Raw genomic sequence first — 26,687 nt, 5'->3', positions numbered from 1 at the left:
CACTAAGGAAACAAGGGCAATAAAATTTTAAAGAGAATTTAAATTCTAAAGAAATTCTCCAAGCCATTCATAAAAATATTGCATCCATAAAGTAGCAAAGTACAGGAAAAAGGAACAGAAGAATAAGAAAGCACTTGAAAATCCAAAATCCAGATGTATAGAGAAAATCCAATAAACACATAAATAAACTATTAGAATTAAATGAAGTTAAGAAGGTCGCTAAATACAAAGTTTATATGGAAAAAAGCAAATGTATTTCTATACATCGGCAACACGGAAAATGAAGTAACAAAAAACTGGAACCACTTAAGATACCATCCCAAACACCAAAACACTATGGAAAACAGCAAGTATGAAGGAAGACACAGAGAAACTAAAACCCGTGCACATCGCTTGTGGGAACGTGAAATGGTTCAGCTGCTATGGGAAAGGTAGTGGCACCTTAAAAAGTTAAACAGAATTATACAACCTTGCAGTTCCATTCTGAGGCATACGCCCCAAAAACTGCCAACAGGTACTCGAACAAGTACATGTACATGCATGTTTACAGCACACTGTTCACAACAGCCAAATAGTACAAACAGCTCAAAATGTCCATTAACAGATGAATGGATAAACAAATTATGGTATATACCTACAGCAGAATACTATTCAGCCATAAAAAGGAATGAAGACCTGACACACACTACAATCGAGGAATGAACCTCAAAAACATACTAGGTGAGGGGCGCCTGGGTGGCTCAGTTGGTTAAGCTTTCAACTTCGACTCAGGTCATGATCTCACAGTTTGTGAGTTTGAGCCCCGCATCAGGCTCTGGTGCTGACAGCTCAGAGCCTGGATCCTGCTTCGGATTCTGTGTCTCATTTTCTCTCTGCCCCTCCCCCAAGTATGCTCTGTCTCTCTCTGTCTGTCTGTCTGTCTCTCTCTCTCTCTCTCTCTCTCAAAAATAAATAAAAATGTAAAAACAAAAAATTTTTTTAATTGTTTTTTTTTTTTTAACGTTTTATTTATTTTTGAGACAGAGAGAGACAGAGCATGAACGGGGGAGGGGCAGAGAGAGAGGGAGACACAGAATCAGAAGCAGGCTCCAGGCTCTGAGCCATCAGCCCAGAGCCTGACGCAGGGCTCAAACTCATGGACCGCGAGATCGTGACCTGAGCCGAAGTCAGACGCCTAACCGACTGAGCCACCCAGGCGCCCCCCAAAATTTTTTTTTAAACATACTAAGTGAAATAAGTCAGATACAAAACATCAATACTACAGGATTTCATTTATATGAAATATCCAGAATAAATAAATCCATAGAGACAGAATGCATACAGGTGGTTGGCAGGGGCTGAGGGGTGGGAGAGTGGGCAGTGGAGACAAAATGCTTAAGGAGCTTTAGTCTGCAGTGATGGAAATGTTTTGGAACTAGATGGAGGTGGTGACTGCACAACACTGAACTGTACTACATTGTTCACTTTAAATTTTTTTTTTAACGTTTATTTATTTTTGAGACAGAGCATGAACAGGGGAGGGTCAGAGAGAGAGGGAGACACAGAATCTGAAACAGGCTCCAGGCTCTGAACTGTCAGCACAGAGCCCGATGCAGGGCTCAAACTGCGAGATCATGACCTGAGCCAAAGTCGGACGCTTGACCTACTGAGCCACCCAGGCGCCCCTAAATTGTTCACTTTAAAATGGTTCATTATATTGTGTAAATTTTACCTCGGTGAATTATATGTTTTTAAACTACCAGAAGGTAGAAGTAAATCTGAAAGATATTTGAGACCTCTATTCTGAAAACTACCAAACACTGAGAGAAATTAAACAATACCTAAATAAATGAAGAGATTTACTACATGCCTGGATTAGAAGACAACTTCTAAATAAATGAAATGTCAATTCACCATCCTCAGGGTCCATACAATCCCTATCAAAACCTAAGCTGTTTTTGTGGATGGAAACTAAGATCCTAAAATGTTACGGAAATACGATGGGCCAATAATAGCCAACACAAGTACTAAGAACAACAAAGCTGGGGAACTTCATTACCATATATCAAGATGTATTATAAAGCTGCAGGAATGTGGTACTAGGACAAAGAATAATGCAGTCAATTTGCTATCCATATAGAAAATGAATTTTGGGGGTCCCTTACTGGCTCAGTCGGAAGAGCGTGTGACGCTTGATCTCAGGGTCATGAGTTCGAGCCCCATGTTGGGTGTAGAGATCACTAAAAAAATAAACAAATAGGAACTTAAAAGAAAAAAAAAGAAAATGAATCTTGACTTCTACCTCACACTACACACAAAAAATGAACTCTAGATTGACTATACACTTAAATGTGAAAGGTAAGATAATTACAGGCCTAGAAAATGACAAAGAACATCTCCATGATCTTGGGGTAGGCAAACATTTCTTAAATAGGACACAAGAAGTGCTAACCACAAAAGAAAAATATCGATAAACTGGAGAACACTAAAATTAAGTTCATCCCATAACACTGTAATAAGCAGAAAAGACAAATTAGAGGAAAAGATATTTGTGGTATGTATAATAACAACTGATTACCACCCAGAATATATAAACAACTACAACTCAACAAGGAGAAGAGAGAAACTGATAGAAAAATGGGAAAGGCTTGAGGCAAACATAAAGGAGAATCCAAATGGCATTACCAAAGAAGATCCAAATGGTCAATCAACACATGAAAAGGAACTCACCATCTGTAGTTATCGAGTTAAAATCACAATGTGATCCCACTACACTGTCCCCAATATGGCTAAAATGAAAAAGACAGACAATACACAGTATCGGTAAGGATGCAGAGAAACTGGACCGCTCACCTACTGCTAGAGGAAGTACAGACAGGTTTAACACTTAGCAAAAGTGGCATTCCTACTAAGGCTGAACATTCATATATCATACTTCACAATTCCACTTCTAATTATATACCCAAGAGAAATGAGTATATACATTCACCAAAAGACTCATCAACAAATGTGTTCATGGGAGCACTATTCCTGTTAGCCCCAAATTAAAACAACCCCAATGTTTGTCAATAGTATGTTGTATAAATTATAGCATATTCACACAATGGAATATTAAAAAACAATGAAATGAAGGAACAATCACTACATACAACATGGATGAGGCCCACAAGAACGCTGAGCCAAAAAGGCCAGACACAAACAGTGTATACTATATAATGCCACTTACATAAAGTTCAAAAACAGACAAAAACTCATCAGTTAAAAGAATGGTTATCTTGCAAAGAAGAGGCAGTGACCAGAAGAGGGTGGGAGGGGGCTTCTGGGAGACTAGTAATGTTCTATTTCTTGATGCAGGTTGGCTCAGTTTTTAAAAATTCATTAAGCTGTACACTCAGGATTTATGGACTTTCTGAATGTATGCTACATGCCAATAAAAAGTTTACTTTAAAAAATAAAAACCTCGTGTGACCATAGGTCTTAGTTTGCCTGGAACAAAGCTGGTTTGTACATGCTATCCCACCTGAATTCTGAGTATAGCCCTCTGAAGTGTTTTAGTTTGCACGGTAAATTATATGGTTACTCTAGTCATAACCTGCTTCAGGTCTAAGCAAGACTATTTCAAGATTTCAGTGACCGAAAGCCTAATTAAAACTATAGCCCACTGAAGGGAGATATGAAAAAAACTGCATCAATATACCTAATAAATCCAGTAGGTATTGATAACAACTATATGCTGATTACAAATGTTAACCACAGTGTGCTGAGAATATGACCTAGAACAAGTCATCTAATTCCCTCTCTGAGCTTCATTTTCTTCATATGTAAAAATGTATTCAATAAACATTTCTTAAGTACCTATTAGATACCAGGCACAAGAAAGTTTTCCACAGGTGTACATATGCATTTAAAACAGAAAAAATATCAGGCAGTTTTTCCTTTAATAATTGAGGGTTTATAGCCTGAATATGCGATTGGCTCAACCCTAAACTAACACAACTACATATTTTTTCCCTCATCTACAATGACGTCTTTCCTCTAAAGCCTCAAAAGCAAATCTGTAAACAGATAATTTTTACCAAACTTAATTCTTTCTCCTCAAGTGTAACAGTACAAAGGCTGCTTGCTAAGACAGTTTCAGGATGAAACCGCTTCTTACCAGTTTCAGGTACTGTTTACTTGTGAGTTACACGGTTTTCTTCACGGAAGAAAGAACAGAATTCCCATAAATCTCCCACTTTATCACAACGTCACCAAAAACTTTACAAGCACTAGGCATTTTCAAACTCTAAGTATCCTTGATTCCCCCCATCCACCAATACATTTATTTCACCCTACTGCTAACTTATTGACAAAGCCAGCACAAATGAGAATTCTTTTAAGGCAAGTCCAGACTTGTAACATCTTCCACATAGCCCTGCCAATGTAGCCAGAAGCTACTAGAAAATGCCAGGAAAGAAAATGCTGCCAATCCTACAGCATGCTGTTTGAATTTCGACTGTGTGAGTTCTACATAGCAAGACATCAAAAGCTATCATCTGCTGAAACAACTGCAGCACTGCAATGCTGAGGAAAAACCGCAACATTATCATTCCTGCGTACTGGGGCGGAGGGGCTATAAAATGTGACTCATATTTATTTTTACTGTTCTTGAGCTGCCTTCAAGAAAACATCACTTAACAGTGGCAGCTGAGTATTTTCTTTAAAAAATACCTTATTCTCACAGAACTACAACAAATAGTACTAAAATCTGTATGGAATCACTTAAGACCCCAAATAGCCAAAGCAATCTTGAGAAAGAAGAAAAAAGTTGGAGCTAGCACAATCAACAGATTTTAGGACACACCACAAAGCTGCAGTAATCCAAACAGGATGGTACTGGCACAAAAACAGACACACAGGTCAGTGGAACAGGATAGAGAGCCCAGGAATAAACCCATGCTCATATGGCCAATTAATCTATGACAAAGGAAGCAAGAACACACAATGGCAAAAGACAGTCTCTTGAACAAATGGTGTTGAAAAAACTGGACAAAAGAATGAAACTGGGCCACTTTCTTATATCATACACAAAACTCAACTCAAAACGGATTAAAGATCTAAATATGAGACCTGAAACCATAAAACTCCTAGAAGAAGAAAACATGAGCAGTAATCTCATTGACTTCAACCTTAGCCATATTTTTCTACATGTCTCCTCAGGCAAGGGAAACAAAAGCAAAAATAAACTACTGGGATTACACCAAAATAAAAAGCTTTTGCACAGCAAAGGAAACCATCAACAAAATGAAAAGGCAACCTACTGAATGGGAGAAGGTACTTGCAAATGATATATCCAGTAAGGGGCTAATATCCAAAATACATAAAGAACTTATATAACAAAACAAACAAACAAACAAACAAACAAACAAAGAAAACAATCTGTTCCAAAATGGGCAGAGCACCTGAATAGATATTTCTCCAAAGATACAGAAATGGCCAACAGGCATGTGAGAAGATGCTCAACATCACTAATTGTCAGAGAAATGCAAATCAAAGCCACAGTGAAATATCACCCCATACCTGTCAGAATGGTTAGCAGCAAAAAGACAAAAACAACAATGTTGGTGAGGATATGGAAGAAAAGGAACCCTCCTGCACAGCTGATGGGAATGTAAATTGGTGCAACCACTATGGAAAACAGTACGGAGGCTCCTCAAAAAATTAAAACAAAATTATCCTATGATTCAGTAATTCCACTACTGGATATTTACCCAAAGAAAACAAAAGCGCTAATTCAAAAAGATAATGCACTCCTATGTTCTTTGCAGCATTATTTACAATAACCAAGATATGGAAACAACCTAAGTCTCCATAGATGAATGGGTAAAGAAGATGTGATATACGTATACAATGGAACATTACTCAGCATATCTTGGCTAGAGGGTACTATGCTAAGTGAAATAAGTCAGACAGAAAAAGACAAACACCATATGATTTCACTCATATGTAGAATCTAAAAAACAAAACAAACAAACAAAAAGTAGAAACAGGCCCATACACACAGAAAACAAACTAGTGGTTGCCAGAGAAGAGGGGTGGGGTGATAGGCAAAAACAGGTGAAGCAAGAGTGAGAGGTACAGGCTTCCAGTCATGGAATGAATAAGTCACAGGGATGAAAAGTACAGAATAAGGGATTTAATCAATGGCACTGTAATAGAGTTGTATGGTGACAGTTGGTAGCTACACTCGGGGTAAGCAGAAGATAATGTATAAAGTTACCGAATCACTATGCTGTACACCTGAAACTAATTTAACATTGTGTGTCAACTAAAATTAAAAAACAAACAAACCTTCTCTTATGGTTCAAAAGTTAAAGAGGCAGAAACCTTTCAAAAGACCAGTAAAAATGCTGGGTACCAAATGTTTCTAATCTTTCAAGGTATTCTTGCCAAAGTGGGTTTTCCTAGTGCTTTTATATTATGTATTTATATTTACATTAAGAAAACATATTACAAATGTACTTAAATGAAGATACATTCACTCACTTCCTACGTTCACTCACTTGAAGTCCAGATGGTACCACTTTGAAGCCATGAGATCCTAAGATAAAATTACTACTCTGAACCTGTTTCCTTATCTGTAAAAAGGGAACGTGAAATAGGTCTTATGGGCAAAAAGAGCCTGAAATGGCCACAAATGGAGAAACCATAGAGAACTTTCAAGATAGCACTCACTCAGTCAATATAAACTGCACCCTTGCAACATAACAGTACTCTCATAATAAATGTCTTAATATTAGTGGAAAGCTAATCATGCTATCTCATTAGTTTTAGAAACTTGGTTAAGATAAGTAAGTAAAGAGCAGATCCTACACCTCCCATTTCAACTTTTTTTTTTTTAAAAGGAGTTCTTTCAATAGATAAAGCTATTAAAGTGAGAGATTAGGGTATTAGAATATTCAGAAAGCCACAAAAATCTAGCAAAGAAAAAAAAAAGCAGCTCTTTAGTACCAAGAAATAGGAATTCCTTTCCTTGAATTAGAGCTGAAAACTGTAATTAAAAGTCTTAATATTCTCTCAACTAGTGTTTCAGACACTTGCTAAGAAGAAAGACAAATGTGAACAATTATGTGGAGAGCAGAGCAAGGTAGGAAGAAGGAATGAGAGGCAATTCCAAGGGCTTGAAGCCAAAGTTTGACAGAAGACTCACCAGTGATGACAAAAATACATAATAAAAATAAAGGAAAAGGAAAATCTATTAAGCACAAAAAGTTGTATCTCTCATGCTTTCAGATATAATTTTCCACAAGCCTCCTTAATAATTTTCTTGCCTTAGGTCACTCAGCACACCCATGGGCAGAGCCAAATTTGAAGCAAAATCTTCACACTAAATCCCACATTTTGCAGGGGGGAATAAAGTTTCTACTTGCCCTTAGTGGTGAGGTAAAGTCATCAGCCCACTGGTAAGGACTGAGTGCACAGCACTGGAAAAGAGGTTCAGAAAAAGTATAAAGTTGGAAAAGATGGTCTTGAAGGTCTGTTTCATTTTGCACAATTCACTACAGGAGTAAACAGAACTGCATTTTTCCCTACAGGGCCTTCAGACATATGATAGACACAAATCTGCTTCACAGAAAATGTTAACATGAAAAAAGGCAAATTCTGGTAGAAGAATTCTTAAAATTCCAAATCATTTGACAATAAAAACAGAAGAGACAATAAAAGCACCCATCCACCTGGGTGGATCAGTCCACTCTTGATTTCCACTCAGGTCATGATCCCAGAGTCATGGGAGCCTGCTTAGGATTCTGTCTCCCTCTCCCTCTGCCCCTCTCCACTGCTCGTACTCTCATTAATTCATTCATAAATTCACACATACATTAAAAAGTTGATGGGCCAAACTAGCAACACAAATAGAAATGTAACTATTAACTGGTCAGGTAGACTCTTAATTAAAATTTAAAGGCAATTAGATTTACCAGGATTTCCCTGAGGGCAGCCAACAAAGAGAACATAAGAAGTTGGTCCATCAAACAGAACTTGACTCAAAGACCATCTAGATGGGCTTAATTATTTTCACTATCAGTCTGAATAAAAAGACATTATCCTCAGAAATACTCGTTTATCAGGCGCCTGGGTGGCTCAGTATGTTGAGCACCTGACTTTGGCTCAGGTCACGATCTTGCAGTTCATAAATTCGAGCCCCGCATCAGGCTCACTGATGTCAGTGCTGAGCCCACTTCGAATCCTCTGTCCCCCCTCTCTTTTGCCCCTCAAAAATAAATATTTAAAAAAAATAGAAATATGCCCTTATCAAAGGTTAGTGGATTTATTTCCAACTCCACTGCACCCAGCCCACTGCCAAGACCTTACCTAGATAAAATCGTTCATTGGAATGTTAGAAACAAAAAACCCGGGTCAGTAGAGGTGGTAAGACAGGGTAGAAGACAAGATGCTCTGGGGTCTGTCTTAAGATAAGCAACAAATTCAAGCATGTTTCTGCAGGTATCTATACCAAAGTAATCCTATGGATCAGTGAACTTTGAAAACATGTATTGTACTTAACTGCCTGTGAATAATAGTAGTGTTGTGTGAGGGAGCATGGTGGATCAGAATATACACTTAAATATGTCACTTTGCCATATGGATTACTGTGAGCAATCGAGATTTAACAGATACAGAAACAAGTCTTCCCTGAACTTCCCCTATCTGATTAAAAGCAGAAACTTCTGAGAAATGAGGACTGCCATGAAGACTCAGGGAGTTTTATGGTCATGAAGAAGATGTAAAGTTAGCACTGAGATGAGTCAGCACCAACAAACGTTACTAAAATAACCCTTATCTTCTATTACTTTTCTCATATATTTACCTTCCTACAATTTACTGCTTTTAGAAGCCCAAACTCCTTTTCCTTTGTCTAGTCACTTCTTCATAATGTTTTTGCACTTTTAATTAACTTCATTTGCTTTTTTATTTTAATTCCAGCGCAGTTAACATACAGTGTCATATTAGTTTCAAGTGTACAACACAGTGATTCAACAATTATATACATTGCTCAGTGCTCATCACAATAAGTGTACTCTTTAATTCCCATTACCTATTTCACCCATTCTCCCACCCATCACTTCATAATTTATCACCCTTTGTTAATATGGTATATAAGCTCTCAAGTCTAACCACCTCTTTTTGGTTTTTCCTATCTTTTCTGTGAAGCCCTAGCCCACATAAAAAAAAAAAAGTGTTTATTTATATAATATATAAATACACACACACACACACACACACACACACCCCTCTCCTCCTGTTAATCTGGCTCTTGTCAGTTTAATTAACAGGCACCAGCCATAGAACTCAAGAGGGGAGAAGGAAAGTTTTTCCTCCCCTACAATGAGTAGGAAACTAATCTCTAGTGAACCCATTTTCAGTACTGTATGAAATCAGGCTCTGCGATAAACTGCTTCCTGCTAAATAATGTAGGCCCTTTGTGGAAACACCTTTCAGATGACCCTGATATGGTGGGAACCCCTGGGCTTTGAGTCTAACAGAGCTGGGTTGGAATCCAGTTTCATCCATTTATCTTGGGGGTGAACTTACTTAACCTATTTGGTTCTTTGGTTTTCTCATTTCTAAGATACAGATAGCATACCCAACGCTCCCTTTACTTCACAGAATCTGTGTAAGGATTAAATGTAATACACAAATGATGAGAAACGTAATTACATTTTCTTATTCATCTTCCCCATATTCTTTGGCAGTGATTCTCAGTATGATCCCTTGGCAGTCAGTCCAAACTACAATATTTTAGTCTAGAAATGTGTTAGGGGTCTTTTCTGGGAAAAAAAAAAAATCACTTTAGAGTAGAAAAAAATTTTATTACCAGAGTAAGACTAACAGCTATTTTATCTCTGGACAGGACACTGGTATATTCACATGCACATATACCCATTTTTTTTTTTTTTAATTGGGGAAGGAAATGAATGATTTTAGCAGAAGCAGGCTTAAACCAAACCTCTGAGGGCCTGACAACAACTGACAAGACATGCCTACTTACTGGCTAACAGGGTTAACAAGCTATCAAATGCTTCCTAAGGTAGGAAATCAGGCTGTAGTCCCAAGGCAGCTTTATTAGGAACAACCCAGGTAATCCCTCTACCCTGGAGGGTCTCAAACTTGCAGACGGTGGTACAGAACAACTAGAGCACTCCCAACACTAGTAGTACAGCAAGAGTGGATACAATTACTTTGGAAAACTGGTGACATTTACTAACGAACACCAAAAGATGTGAAGAACAAGAAGATTAAAGAAGTATTACTTGCAATATCCTAAAAGTGGGAAAAACTCAAATACTCATTAACAAAATAGATAAATACTGGCATACTCTAACAGAAAAATTCTATATAGCAATGCAACCGAAAGAGTTCTCAATACTAGTCAAAGAACCCAGATGCCAAAATAATACAGCTAGTGTGATTCCGTTCATACAAAATTCAAATAAAAGAAAATTAATCTAGGGGTCAGAAGTCAAGCTATTGTGGTCACTGCTAGGGAGAAGGGAGGAGGTACAGTGGTCTTCTGGGGCTCTAATATTCTATTTCTTGCCTTGAGTATGATTACATAAGTGAATTCATTTTATGATTAGCCACTGATTAAACTGTACTTGTGAATTTCTCTGTATTAGACTTCAAAAAAAGTTTATTTTCCAGATGCTTTTTTCCTACATCGTTAAAAGGTGCTTTGTTTTTTCATGTCTTTTTCCCAGATCTCACTATCAGTTTAAATAATTCCACAAGAGCCTCTGAGACGACACATCCACCTGCTCAAAAAGTTGCAGTTAATTCCCTGTACTCATAGAATGAGTCTAGACCAGAGGGTGGCAACTTCTGCCCCAGGCCAAATCTCCCCGATTCCCAGTTGTTGTTGTTGTTGTTTTAAGTTTATTTATTTATTTTTGAGAGAGGGAAAGAGTGCAAATGGGGAAGGGGCAGAGAGAGAGAGAATCCAAGCAGGCTCTCCACACCATCAGTACAAAGCCCGACCTGGGGCTCGGACTCACAAACCATAAATAAGAACATGACCGGAGCTGAAATCTAGTCAGACATTTAGAACTCCTTAGCCGACCTAGCTCTTTCTTATCAGTTACCTCTCCCCAGAACCTGGCCCTAAACCTAGAGCCCCTATTTCAAAATTTTATTTCAATCCTAATAAATTCTGGACCCTCTGGACCCTGTGGAAATGAAACATTCTAGTGACAAAGTTGTATCCAAAGACCCCTGCTCCCGTTTCTCAAGGCACAAAATTTCACACCTTAAATATTTTTACCAGTCCAATTTAGAACCAAGTTCATGAGCCACAGCCCCCCCCTGCCCCCCACCACCCCCTGCCCAGCCAAAAGGTTAATTTATAGACCCTCTTTGGGAGGCTACAGCCTTATTTTTAGGCTTATTTTTAGCCTTATTTTTAGTGCTTCCCTAACTTTAATGGGCACACAAATGACCTGGAGACCTTGTTAACACACAGATTCTGATTCAACAGGTCTAGGATGAGCTGGAGATTCCTCATTGCTAATAGTTCCTAAGTGATGCCAGGAACCACACTGAGTGATAAGACTGTACTAGACCCAGTGATCCTGAGTGCCAAGACTATTTAACAATCTGTAATAATCTGTTTTACTTAACAAGACAAAAAGGAACAAAGAAAATATCAAGACTATTCCCCCACTTTCACATGCACACACACCTTTACATTATATATCCATGGTCTTTAACATAAAATGTGACGTTCCATCTATAACCAATGCTCAATCTTACTCATTCTGAAAAATGCAAATGAATACTACAAGATTTATTTTTTCACTTATGAGACTCACAAAGACCAAAAAATTGATAGAGTTTTTACACAAGTAAAACACTCTTTTCTTCTCTTTTTTTTTTTTAAGTATGCTCCACGTCCAACGTGGGACTTGAACTCATGACCCCAAGATCAAGAGTCACGTGCTCTACCGACTGAGCCAGCCAGGTGCCCCCACAAGTAACAGCCTCTCTTATGTGCTGGTAGGAATATAAACTAGTGCAAACCATGGGAGGGAATCTGACAATATCTATCAAATTTTACATGTTCATTACCTTTGCAGTTCTATTTCTAAAAGTTCATCCTGCAGCTATTCTTACAAGTGTGTGCAATGATGTATTTAATGCAACATAGATAGCAAAAGACTGAAAACCTAAATGTCCACCAACAGGTGAATGAGCAAAGTGGCATATCCCTATAATGGCATATTCTGCATCTCAAAAAGTAATGAGGCGGTTCAACATACGTATACTGATAAGAAATAGCACTCAAGATAAATTTTAAAAGCCAAGAAGTAATATCCTATATGATACACCACCCTTTATGATACAGAAAAGGAATGAAAAAAAGTATGCACATGCTTATAAATACATAGATTATTTCTGGCAAAAAAAAAAAAAAAAGCCAAAAAATTGGTAATGATAGTTATCTCTGGGAGGGATAACTTGGTAAGTGGGGAACAGAGATGAAAAGCATTTACTTTGCACTACATATCCTTTTGTACATTGTTAAATTATGTACTAGATGCATTGTGTTATATATTTTTAAAAGCACTTTTTATAAAATAGAAAAATCAGAGGGTACCAAAAAATATACGAAAGCACAAATTTTCTTCTCAATTAGCCAGTCTCCACTATATTCTGTCTTCTATTTACAAACTCATTTTCACTGTTAGGAAAAAAGTTTGACAAATCTTTTTTTCTTGTGCGACAGAAGCAGGAATGTTTATTACAGCAAAAAGAACACTCTCGAGATATGACAGTGGCAAGAGAGAGACAGACCAAGAAACAGGACAGAGACAGAGAGACTGAGCTGCACTTGACAAATCGTCGTAAAAGTAAAAAGGGTAGTGTTAAAAAAAAAAAAAAAAGGCGGGGGGGGATATTATCTTCTGCTAATCTTTATAACTTACATTTTTATTCCTTCTCTTTATTAGATGGAAAACTATTAGATTAGATTAAAACCCAGATGTTAACTAAGAAACTGTTGAAGAACTAGACTCTAACAGACTGGATTTCCTGAATGCAATGTGAGAAATTCATTCCTCTTTAGGATAATCTTGACCTTGGGATCAGATGTATCTCTCTTCCATCTCCCGAGAGCTCATCTATGTTCACCATGTTCACTAAGTTGTCAAGTACACAGAACTGCCAAATACAGTTCTGCAGTGAAGTCTGGACTTGTTCTACCTGTATATGTTTCTTTCTGCACCAGCATTTTTTAACACAAACAGTAAAATCTGACAAAGTATATTTGTAAGGACTTAGTTCTATGTTTTAGCAGTTATCAATTTATTTAGGAAAACTAAGCACTGAATATGAAAGTTTCAAGTTAATGTCTCACCATTCAATCAATCTTCCTATAAATTTCTACCACTTAATAGCTATTATCTTGAAATAAGGGTCCATTTAGCGGTCCTCCTATTAAAATCTGGCTCTGTGCCTTCACCACATAAACAAACCCAAAGTAAAAACCTACCAACGGAGACAGCAGGGAGACCCAATGGACAAAGAATAAGATAGTCCATTTATCTTTTCAATGGGAGTCACTGACTTCCAACCAGGGGTTATTATTCTGTGTTTAACATAGCACATCCAATCCTGTTTTGTCTCACTGTCCTAGACCTTTTTTTTTTTTTTTTTTAATTTTTTTTTAACGTTTATTTGTTTTTGAGACAGAGAGAGACAGAGCATGAACCGGGGAGAGGCAGAAAGAGAGGGAGACACAGAATCGGAAGCAGGCTCCAGGCTCTGAGCCATCAGCCCAGAGCCCAACGCGGGGCTCGAACTCACATACTGTGAGATCGTGACCTGAGCTGAAGTCGGAGGCTTAACCGACTGAGCCACCCAGGTGCCGCTGTCCTAGACCTTTAATCTGGACGACCACGTGGTAGCAACACCAAAGGAAATTCAAACACTAGATAAAAAGTTGAGCTAAATGGTCTTTTAATATCCTTTAGATTCCATAACTAAAAAGTAGGAAAAAAAAATTTTAAGTATCCTTAGAAGGTAGAATTACAAAATATTCTAAACAAACCATTAGCAAAGATTTCTGTAAAGGGTTAGATAATAAATATTTTCAATTCTGTGGGCCATTCATACAATCTTAATATCAACTACTCAATTCTGCCATTTGGGGCACAAAATCAACCATGAATAATTAAGTAAATGAATGAGTATGGACATGTTCCAGTAAAACTTCATTCACAAAGAGGAAGGTAGTGTGAAAGTCAGTTTGCCAACCCCTATTCTAAACAATGATTTCCAATATTTCATATTCAGAAAAATGAATACAAAGGAGAAAGGCATCAAAGGGAAACCAGTATGGTCTGAAAATTCATCTCCTGTGATTTCACAACTACTATACTTACCATATGTATCATGTAAAACAGACAGTAAATATTTGTTTGATGTAATATCGTCAAAAACAAGCCAATACATGAATGCCAGGCTTCAGAAACAGAAATACGCCAGAGGCTAAATGCAAAATGAAGACATAACCTATAGTCTGTTTCAAAGTGTGTAAAAAAATCTGTTACTTTTCAAAGGAAAGCCTATTAAAATGTTCAGGGCTGAGGTTTGGGCAATATTATGTTGGAGAAAAGGCTACAAGTGAAGAAGAGCACAGGATACACTCTTGTTGCAGACTCAGAAACCCTAGATTACTATCCTTTATAAAATAATTTTGATGTAATAATCAAAAAATAACAGAGAATTTAAAGAGGTCATGAGCTAAGCCAACACTGTAGCAAGATATAAAAGTCTGTTTATATATTGATCCACGTCTAAAGAACCTAGACTATTCTTCTCTACAGAAAAGTATAACATTATTTACAATTTTCCTTAGCTAAAGGTTTTATATGGGAGTGGGGAGCAGGAAGAGAAGGAAAAGAGACTAAGCACATGATAAATATCACATAAAAATGAAAATCCTCCAGAAAACTGCGTGTAGCTACAATAACCATGAGGGATCGCCTCAGCTTCTTGTTTTTCCTTTTGTTTTTCCACTAAAAGAGATGGGGATTAGGTATCTCTAAGTAACCTAAATTAGTTACCTCTCTAATCCAGAAGTTCATGAACAGGCTTTGGGGAGCAGGGATAGGGGTAGAGGTCCAAGAACACGTTAAAACAAAATGTTGTTGTGTATGTGCACAAGTACGCACTCCCAAGCATACATCTATACATCTTTCTAGGGAAAGAATCCAGTGCTTTTATCAGATTCTCAAAGGGTCAATGAGCCTAAACCATTAAAAACTACAATCAAATTTTATGTGTATTATGTGTGCATGCCGAAAAGATGGACTTAATGCGCAGAGAACAGACTTCATAGGTACTGGTGAAAAACCCCCTTCACATCTAATCTGGAGTAAAAATGCGTAAATGGTTAAAACAGAATTATACCAATCTCCCTTGAGGCCTGTTATGGATTGAGCTATGTTCCCCCAAAAGAGATCTTTTGAATTCCTAACTCCCAGTACCTCAGCATGTGACCTTATTTGGAAATAGGATCTTTGAAGATGTAATTAGTTAAGGTAAATGATGTCACACTAAAGCAGAGTGGGTCACTAATCCAATTATCACCAGTGTTCTTATAAGAAGAGGGCCATGTGAAGACACAGAGATACAGAGGGAGAACTCCAGAAAACTCCATGTGACAACAAAACTAGAGATTAAAGTTATACAGCTACAAGCCAGAGAACATCAAAATTGCTACCAAAAACCTAGGAAGAGGAAAGGAAGGATTCTTTTGCAGGTTTCAGAGGGAGCATGGATTTCAGACTTCTAGCCTCCAGAACTATGAAACAATAAATTTCTGTTGGTTAAAGCCACCCAGTTTGTGGTACTTTGTTACAGCAGCCCTAGGAAACTAATAGAAGGCCAAATACCATAGCAACTAAAATTAGGGTACAGTGGAAAGATCTTCTAAAGATGATGCATGTGCTCTCATGCCATAATATCATGGACACTTTCCAACACACATGATACAGCTTCAGTTACCAAAATACACTCTACTAAATACTTAAAAATGGAATGGCTTTTCCAAATGGATGCAGGATAAAACAGAAAAAAAAAAAAAAAAAAAAAAAAAAGCTTTATATTCCAAAAGCAAAAGATCAAAATAAGGTTAATGTTGAGATCCCAGAACCAATCATTGGGGTGTATTCCTTACTGTGCATTGGCACATTGTCAAATCTCAATGTATAGTAGCAGATTCAGGAAAAGCAGGACTCTGATTATCTACTGCTATGTAACAAAATCACTAAAAAACTCAGTACCTTAAAACAACAATAACCATTTTAATCTCTCTCATGATATTTTTGAGTTAAGAATTTGGGAAGGATTCAACTAAACAGTTCTAGCTGAAAAGTTCTAGCTCAGGATCTTAGATCCTTTGCATCTCTCCACATGAAGTAGTTTGGGCTTCTTTGCAGCATGGCAGTCTCAGGCTAGCTTGCTTACAAAGCTGCTACAGGCTTCACAACCAGTATTCTGGTGAGCTAGGCCAGAAGCTCTCTAACCTCTTCTGACTTTGCCTTGAAAGTCACACAAGTATAACTACTCCTGCATTCTACTGGTTACAAGTGAGTCACAAGACCACTCAAATTCAAGGGGAGGGGCCATAAACCCCACCTCAGGATGAGAGAAGAGTCAAGGTCACAATGAAAGAGCATGTGCAACGGGAGATACTGTTAAGACTATCTTCAGACAACACCACCTGCCACGAAGAACATGGTGAAACAATGACAAATTTATTACTTTTGAGACTGCCAACTATTTAATCCATGTTGGACCTATTTCATGGCCCTAGGGAACAACAAAGAGTTGTTTTTTATTACATATTTTCAGCCACCCAAAACTAAAAAAAATGGCTGCATGGGCCTCATAATTTGAAATATTTTGCTTTTACCAAACAACCTCATTTACTGAATAAAAATTTCATTTTTGCTTGTTTACTTGTCAACTTCTAATCAGTAAGTTACCACTTGGAGTTGACACACTTCTGGCCAAAAGCAAGCCAACTCATTTCAGTTTGACTATGAAGAGTATATATACTTTAAGATTTCTGATTGTCTTCCATCTGGAGGCATACTGGGAACCACTGGTCTTGTGTCTTTCTGCTATATTTTAATAACTCTGTAATCATTATTTGCTGTTTCAAAACTCAACATAAAAAAAAAAAAAACTGCCTCTGCAAGTAAGCTGTAAGCAACAAACAAGGGGCCAAAATGCAAACTCAAAATGTACACTATTTACTGTACTCAAGCTGGTAAGAATAGTGGGTTCCTTTCTCCTTTTTCAAAAATTAAGGCTTATGAGGCATTTTTCCACAAACAAAAGAATGTCTGTAGCATCTTGGTTAACACTTCTTTTTTCAATAAAAGATGCTAGTGTCCAACCCTGTTGTGAGCACCCATTGAAGGAGATATAATGGGCACTCTGTTTGCCTACACAGACATTGGCATACGAATACTTAACTCTCTGAATCCTATCTTCCTCGGTGTCTGAGATACTTCTTGGTGGTAAGGAATCTCAATAGGTTCATTAGTTCTTTTAGGGGCACTACATAACTATTTTGTACACATACTCCAATAAGCATGCACTCTAAGGCTTCATTATCCTGGAAAGTCTTAGCCATTAACAAAATTCAGACTCCAAATTCCTTGGAGTGATGTAAAAAAACAAAAGACATCTTAAAAAGTCAAGTTCTCCTCCGTTAGAAAGTAAATGTCAATTCTACAGAATGAAGATTATCTGCTGACAAGAAAATTTAAAGTTTTCAGCAATATCCATTTCCCTTTGTTTCTGTTTCTGTCCTCAAGGCCTGTACCAGTGGGGTAGCTTCTCTACGGTAAAGCCCACGAAGAAGGGTTGAGCTTTGTTTAACAGTTTGGTAATTGCTTGTAGTAAATCCGTATCTTCAATTCTATTCTGGGAGAAAATAATTTTTACAAAGTAGTTGTCACAAGTCACGTCATTCTTTCTTAAACTATTGTGCAATGCTTTCTCCTTACCTTAATGAAAATGTTTTCATTTAAAGACATGAAATTTTTATCCTGATACTTACTCAGAAAAGTGAAATACAGGGGCACCTGAGTGGGTCAGATGGTTAAGTGTCTGACTCTTGATTCTGGCTCAGGTCATGAACTCACGGTTCCTGAGTTCAAGCCCTGCATCAGGCTCTGTACTGACTGCACAGAGCCTGCTTGGGATTCTCTCTCTCTTCCTCTCTCTGCTCCTACCCGACTTGCACGTGCTCTCTCTCTCCCTCTCAAAATTAATAAATGCTAAAATTTTTTTTAAAAAGAAAAGTGAAAATATAGGATTCAAATATACATAGGCGTACTAATACTTTAAGTGTACCACCAAACACCAGGCTTCTTGAACTTTTCCAACACAACTAAAATTGTGCTTAGCAATTCATGGAAGTTGTACATTTGACTACATAATATATCGAAAGACTAACACAAAAATATTTCAAATTCCTAATGTTAAGAGGAAAATATATCATATTTACCACAAACATTACATTTGACCACCTATAGATTTTCCCAAAAATGGACTGAGGCAGATCTTGTGTGGTGTAATTTAAAACTACTAAAATCTGTTCATGAAGATTAAGATCTTTGAGAACAAGCTGGCAGAATCAGGTATTTCACTGGTTATAAAAGTAGTTTAGATTCAGTTTAGAAGCAGTTCAGACTCCATCTGATTATTACAGCAAACGCCTTGCAACCCTGAACAGCAGAAAAGTGCTTTGAAGCTTCTGCTTTATGTTGTATGCTGTATTTCTTGTTTCTCTTGTGTCACCTTCTTATGCACCTTTTGAATCTGTTCTCAAGGCTGAACCTAAAAACAGGTACATACATCCTCCAAGGCAGCATTTTCCAAACCACGGTAAATGGGGCTGGGAAACTGTATACTTTATCCCAACTAGAAATCAATAAAGTGTATTAGCATATCGAAGACTACCAAATGTCCCCAGGTAAAGCAGGCCACAGACCCCTAAGCCTTCATAAATTTCCCAATACAGCTAGGGAAACAACGCTCCTGAAAAGCTCACAAATTACCTTCTAAGGTAAGGATTATCCAAAAATAGGCCAAATCTCCCATGGATTTAAATCCCAATGATTTAAAAAGCATGATCTTCTGGGGCGCCTGAGTGGCTCAATCAGTTGAGCATCCCTTCAGCTCAGGTCTTGATCTCAGTTTTTGGACTTTGTGCTGACAGCTCAGAGCCTGGGGCTGTTTCGGATTCTGTGTCTCCCTCCCCTGCCCTTTCCCCACAAGCTCTCTCACTCTCTCATAAATAAACATGAAAAAAAAAATTTTAAGCATGATATTCCTTTGATGCATAAGATTATTTATGAATTGGGGTGGCTGGGTGGCTCAGTCAGTTAACGATTGGTCCATTAAGCATTGACTCTTGATTAGGTTCAGGTCAAGCACTTCGTGACACTGAGCTCCACGTCAGGCTCTATCAGCACAGAGCCTGCTTGGGATTCTCTCTCCCTCTCTCTCTACCCCAACCCCCCAAAAAATAAATAAACTTAAAAAGTTTTTTAAGGGGCGCCTGGGTGGCTCAGTAGGTTAAGCATCCGACTTTGGCTCAGGTCATGATCTCACGGTCCGTGAGTTTGAGCCCCACGTCGGGCTCTGTGCTGACAGCTCAGAGCCTGGAGCCTGCTTCAGATTCTGTGTCTCCCTCTCTCTCTGGCCCTCCCCCGTTCATGCTCTGTCTCTCTCTGTCTCAAAAATAAATAAACATTAAAAAAATATATTTAAAAAAAGTTTTTTAAAAGACTACTTATGAATAAACTATCAAGTCAGCTATTAAGAGGTGCAAAAATGACCAGGTTGTTCAAAAGTACCAAAGACTTCAATCTGTATACAGTTAATAACTCTGGCTGGTGCAACTCCCAATGCTACAAAGCTCCTACCACATACGCACACTCAAAAGGTGAAATTCTGTAATTTCAAGAGAGGCACTCACTGTTGGTGAAGTTGTATTGTCTGAGTCATTATTTTTACTTTTTAATTAAAAATTTGCATTAGTTAAGCTTCATACATTTTATTTGTTTTATTATACCTGCAGAATGTATTAAACAATTGCATCATGAGGATTTGAGACCTACAGTGTTCTAACTAGTCTAGACTTTAAGACAAATATATTTTTCATAATTTAACTAGGAACTATCCATATCCCTAAATGCTGAAGAAAACCTCTCTCCCTCCAAAATGCCTGGACATTGACAATTATTTTTTTTTCCACCAAAAGTGGGAATTATTGAGCTAAAAAATGACCCAGCTAAATGGCTGGGATTAAAACAACTTGAGAAGCACTGTTTTAAGGGTCCTACCCTGACTACAGGGCCACTAATGTAGGGGCAGGTGCTCTCCCTGCCTATCAAATCTACACCAACCAAATGTAATATAAGGACTTGGAATCAGGCCCTTTACGGAATAACTTCTCTGAACTTGGATGTGAGTGATCCCTCCAGTCTCTAGTTCTGGGAATCATCAAAAAATATCTTCAAAAGGACTAAATCCCATAACAAACCCTCTTCTCAAAAATCCTTTCCTGGTTTACCTTTAAAATGTTGCCAGGTTCATAGATATAGCTTGCAACTAAATGTCAGGCAGGAATCAGCCCAGAAAGGTACAGAAAATATGAGAGAGGGGTGCCTGGGTGACTCAGTTGGTTGAGTGTCTGACTCTTCATTTCGGCTCAGGTCATGATCCCATGGCTGTAGAATCAAGCCCCACATCAGCTCTGTGCTGAATGTGGAGATTGCTTAAGATTCTTTCTGTCTCTTTGCCCATGTACACACTCTCTCTCAAATGAAAAAAAGAAAAAGAAAAAAGAAAACATGAGGGAAGTGTTTGATGACTTTGTGGATTCTTAGTATCTGTTTCCAGCTGTGAAACTGATTTAAGCTCCTAAAAACCCTACCCAATAAGCCTGTAACAACCGTGGGTTATTGTGCTAAAGATGGGGTGAGAACACGTACAGCAAAGTAAAAACACCAAGAGTATAAAAATTCAGGTAATTCTTAGTCAATTTATCAACTGAGACTTAAAGCCACAATGCTAAAAACCCTACTGTAAAGATACTTTCTTTTCTAGAAACTGAGATCCAGAATGAAAACAAATAAGCCAAAATAAATAAGCACAACAGACCTACCAAAACTCAGTAATGAGTAACTACACTGTTGGGAATGCCACTAACCACCTGACCTTGTGCCAGTCAATTAACTGCTCTCATCCTTCATAAAATTCATTGAAAAGGAGGCCAAATCACTAATGGTTAAATGCTTCCTCTTCTAGCTCTCAAAGTCTATGTATTAGAGTTAACTTGTTTCCCAGTAGTACATTAGATCCTCAGAGAATTATTAACTCTAACAGGTCACAAAGGTTATCACTTTAAAGCAATACGCCTAAAATTCACTAGATCCTCAAACAGTCCAATGTCTCATTAGCGGCTAATTCAACTGTTCCTATCTCCTGAGGCTTCTGCCTAATGTAAAAACCATTATTACGATTTTATTTTAGGTGCAACCTACAAGTTTTTAAAACCATGTATTTCTAAGAACTTTATTTAGGATCATCATTCAAACTAGATGGATGATAAACACAATCTCAGGACTTAATAGAGAATCAATCCCTTCAGACCAAAACACCATTATCCCTTTAGACCTAAACCCCATTATCACATGTAGGAGTAATTTTAACACAAACATATATATAAAGGGGCACCTGGATGGCTCAGTTGATTAACTGTCCAACTCTTGATTTTGGCTCAGGTCATGATCTCACAATTCGTGGGATCAAACCCCATGACGGGATGCACACTGACAGCACGGAGCCTGCTTGGAATTCTCTCCCCCTCTCTCAAAAATATATAAACTTTTTTAAAAATGTACAACTCAAAATACTTTAACAAACCCTTTCCTCCACAGATCTCAACTATATAAGGGCAAGGTAGGCCAAAGTGGTTTCTCTTTTTACCTTTGAAAAAATGGTATTTATATATTTATAAATAAATATGACCTAATATATGACTTAAAAGTCATATATTCTACCTCCTATTAATTCAGGATGGACAGTACTTGGTGGAGTTCTTGAGCAAACAGTTAAGAAAGAATTCTTGAGACGTCTTTGGTGCAAAAGGTGATTTTATTAAAGCACGGGGATAGGACCCGTGGGCAAAAAAAGCTGCACTGGGATTGTGAGGAGTGACTGATTATATACTTTTTTTTTTTTTTTTTTACACATTTATTTTTGAAAGACCAAGAGAAACAGCACAAGTGGGGGAGGGGGCAAAGAGAGAAGGAGACACAGAATCCGAAGCAGGCTCCAGGCTCTAAGCTGTCAGCACAGAGCCAGATGCAGGGCTCGAACTCACAAACCATGAGATCATGACCTGAACTGAAGTCAGACACTTAACCAACTGAGCCAGCCAGGCGCCCCTGATTATATACTTTTAAGTTAGTGGGGGTTAGGAATAGCGTAAGTCTCTAAGGAATTGGAAAGCAAGGCTTTCAGGACCTTGAGGGGCTATAAGATAAGGTTACTTTTAGTGTTTAATAAAAGAAAAACATTAAGGAAGTAAGGCAGCCATGAGTTGCTTGAGGAAGGTCACTCTCTGCATGTTTTCAGGGGTGTATCAGTGGGCTGCAAGCTGTAAGGAGATTTAATTTAAGCTACGTTTCTCTTGCCTTTGTTTCCCTCATCATTTTCCTCCCTGAACAACTGTGACCCTTTTAAATCTTTAAGGTTGCTGAAGGTAGAAGGTCTCATCTTCCATAGCTTCTTCCTGCTGAATAGAGGTGTAGAGATGTACCTATCTATGGGTCAAGGTTGGTCAGTTGAAAATTTAATAGGAGTTAGGAAAGGCTAAGGTGGCTATATCTAGAGTTGATAACATATGGGAGTGTCCTTGAACAGAAAGGATCATCTGCTGGCTTGAAGTTGTGGCAGTGAAGGCGTCTTGGCACCAGGTGGAGAGACACGGGAGAAAACAACAAAACATGATTAAAATAACAAGAAGGAAAAGAGGCCCAAATAAGAGTCCTTTGATAGTTGACAAAAATCTTTCTTCAGTCCAGGAGTTTAAACAATTATTAAAGGAAAGAGAGGGATCATTTAAAGCGCCAATTTGAGTATCTGTCAGTTGGATATTCAGAAATATTTTTGTGGTATCTGGAAAGTATACACAGCATTCTGTTTTTATGAGAGTGCAAGTTCCACTTTGTGCAGCAGTTAAAACAGCTAATGCCATTTTTTATTTTGTAGAACTGTTTAATGCATTTGAGTTATTTTAGTGTTTAATAATGTTATTTTGAGCCATTTAAGGCTTTGATTGTGTAATAGGTGGTATGAACCAACATACAGACTCTGTTTTGTTTCATAAACAACTGGAGGCACTCTAAGAGAAACAAGAAAAAAAATACAGGTTAATGGTTAGAGCAAAATTATAAAACCGAGTATCTGAGTCTCGAGGGCTGCCAGGGAAAAGATTCTTAGATGTCAGGCCTGAAGCATCCTCAGATAGAGTGAGAATAGGCGGTGAGAATCAGATGGGTTTTGCGCTGGTTTGTAACTCAAATGTTTGTGGTGATCCCTCTGAATGGCCCATAGAGCAACAGGAAAAAGATTGTCTATACTTGAGTTTTGTGACAATTCCTTTGAAGTTTACCTCAAGTTGTCTAGTCCAGGAAAACAACAAACATTTAAAGACAATCAGAACTCGAATTTAACATCCATAAAGTTTACCTTGTCTTAAGGAGCATTGCCATGAAACATAATTTTTTCTAACAACCTTCATTCCTAGTGATAGCCAAATCATGACTAATTCATTTGTAGAACAAGTCCAGTTTTAACAAACTAGGCCTAATTATTTACATAAGCTCAGCAAGAACAAAGATTGGTCATATAGATCTTTCAAATTTTGCTTTGCTGGAACTTTTTATAAGGAATCTCTCTCTAGATTGAACTTTCAGTAGCCTCTCTAGGCCAGAAGCCATGCCAAGTACTTGCCATCAGACGTGCCTGCATTTGGGCAAATTCCTTCTAAGAGGTCCCAAAGTATCCTGAGGTGGCTGCACCTGCCAGGAAGTGACATCTTTACTCACCTAACAAGGCTGCTGGGAACTCTGTAAGCAAGGTATCAGGCCAACATTTCCAAGGGGCTTTACTGGCTTCGTGCTTCGTAAAGTCAACCTTAGTTCCTTAAAACTGTTTGGTCATATCTGAGTGTATGTATGTTGCTCTCAAATATGACATTCCAGTCAAAGACTTGGTAAAATAACCAGTATTTCCAATGGTGACCTGTTACAAGGAGAACAGATTCTTATTGAACTTATGCAAACAACTGTAATTGCCATGAAAGAAAGAATACTTACTGAGAGTTTTTGAATTTCAGAGGGTTGAGGTAGGGAGAAAAGTTAAATGCTTTAGTTTGTTTACAAATGAATACTTTATCAGTTTTCTGTATGTCATAGATATCTTAAGAGAAAGTTTACTTAATCTGGAAGGGCAAACATTAGAGAACCAACAATATTTCCAACAAGAGTCACAAAACTATAATCTCCCTCCGTTTATTTAGTCCCATGTTACCAATTCTTGCTCAATTTGAATGCAACTTTTTAGTTCTGTAAATTTTTACCCATTTGTTTTATGATCTTAAAGATGTCAAATATATGTATTTGTCCTAAAATTCCTTTTTATAAACATCCTTGAAGATGAAACACATTTTGTAAGAGCATCAGAACAATAACTATAAATGACAAAAGACTCAAAAATGGACATGGTTAACAATCTGATAGGAGAGTTCAGTATGATGCAACTGACAAGGAAACTCCGTTATTTCTGTGACACATAACACTTCCACAACTGGAATATCAAGTGATGACCCTATGCCAAAACATATTAAAACTTTGGGAATTTTATGGGTATATTTGAGCAGTTATAGCATTTACCAAGCAATACAACCAAAGGCTTACCATCATGTTTGACAGGGCTTTCCAAGTAACGTACCAAATAAAAACATCCAATTGGTCAAAAAGATTTCATTTACAATTTAAAATCCTGGAAAGTTTGTTAAAACCTTAGAGAGTTATAAAGCACATCCTAAATAGGATTACAGATCATCACAAATCTTATTTAACCACGGTGGCAATAGATTCTAAAGGCAAATACGTAGGGTTATACAGTTATTAGCAAAACCTAGCTCCTTTAACATTGAAGTTTTAAGTAATCAAAGACCTGATAAAGACAAAACATAAGCTTTGGTTCTCCCAGCAGACAAAAGAGAAAAGACCTTTGTTTACAAATTTATTTTTATCAAGAGCAGATCAACAATCCAAGAAAACTTTGTCTTTTAAACAGAGAGAAAAGCAGAATTTTAATCTTATACCAGTGTATTTTTAAAATCCATTCATTTCAACCTTAGTCTGTCCTAACAACACATAAAATTCCTTTCCAAAGATTTCCCTTCACGAACCGTCTACAACTTTCCTTTGCATTCAGATTTTGTCCCAAGCCCTTTCTCTGCAAACAACCAGTCTCATTTAGGACAAAATTACTTTATTTTACCTTCAACAAAAATGTATTGGGGCGCCTGGGTGGCGCAGTCGGTTAAGCGTCCGACTTCAGCCAGGTCACGATCTCACGGTCTGTGAGTTCGAGCCCCGCGTCGGGCTCTGGGCTGATGGCTCGGAGCCTGGAGCCTGTTTCCGATTCTGTGTCTCCCTCTCTCTCTGCCCCTCCCCCGTTCATGCTCTGTCTCTGTCTGTCCCAAAAATAAATAAAAACGTTGAAAGAAAAAAAAAAAAATGTATTTTCATTCCTTCTATTTTTCTTACATATCTCCTACTTTTCTACATACAGAGTTGCTTTTTCCTATTTCCATCAGTCTTAGTTACATCTAGCAGAATTTTAAGTCTTAGAAACTTTAGTCTCCAGTGAAAACTAAGTGGTAACTAATTGGGAACTGTGACACCAGAATTTTTTAGATGGCAAATTTATGAATCTACTAAGCACAAAGCAGCTTTTCCAACAGACCCAAATATCCTTAGTTTCTCTGCAATAAGTCAAAAACATAAACCTATGTTTAATAATGCTTAAGCATTTTATCATATTTGTTAAAGACCTGGATGTTCAATGAATTCAATCCAGTTTATCATCCAAACAAAAGTTTCGGGTTACCAAAGACCTTGAAAGCTAACTTAACAATTTTCCATGAAAACCCTGAGACAGATAAAATTAACCATCATTTTTAGCCATCTTTTTGCTGACAAATTGCAACAGAGATATTCAAGAGCTTATCTGACCTTCAGTAAACCTAGGTAGAAAAAGTCTTGTATTTAGTGCTGATAATTCCAAAGACATGTGCATCTTAATTAAACCAACAAGCTTAAATTAGTTCAAATACCAATATGTTCCACTTGGGTCCCCTCATGAAGTCCATCACTTTGTTCACCATTGTCAATTTTTACCTGGGGTCCCAGTGAAGAAATCTGAAGTGGGCAGTGTTAAGTCCAAGGGAGTGCTCTTCACTCCTTGATAGTGAGGAAAGGAGGAGGGGCTAATGGTGCCAGAAGCATGGAAGATGCAGGTTGCACCCAAAGTTGTGCAGAAACAGGAAAAGGGGGAGTGGAATG

General features: G+C 37.7%; 1 protein-coding gene across 4 annotated transcripts in view; it reads right to left on the bottom strand.

Moving 5' to 3' along the window:
• Positions 1-26,687, bottom strand: part of FAR1 (fatty acyl-CoA reductase 1) — a 79,379-nt gene that overhangs the window by 41,233 nt on the left and 11,459 nt on the right. The window contains exon 1 of one of the 4 annotated variants that reach the window (XM_030331199.2): positions 24,159-24,178. The exons of the other annotated variants lie outside the window; for them this stretch is intronic. The gene's annotated coding sequence lies outside the window, so the exon portion shown is untranslated. Of the gene's footprint in view, positions 1-24,158; positions 24,179-26,687 lie in introns of those variants that run through there. 4 annotated transcript variants of the gene reach the window in all.

The sequence above is a fragment of the Lynx canadensis genome, chromosome D1 (assembly GCF_007474595.2).
Source record: "Lynx canadensis isolate LIC74 chromosome D1, mLynCan4.pri.v2, whole genome shotgun sequence".
NCBI lineage: Eukaryota > Metazoa > Chordata > Mammalia > Carnivora > Felidae > Lynx > Lynx canadensis.
Note: the sequence above shows the minus strand (reverse complement) of the source record. Positions and strands in the feature narration are given on the sequence as shown.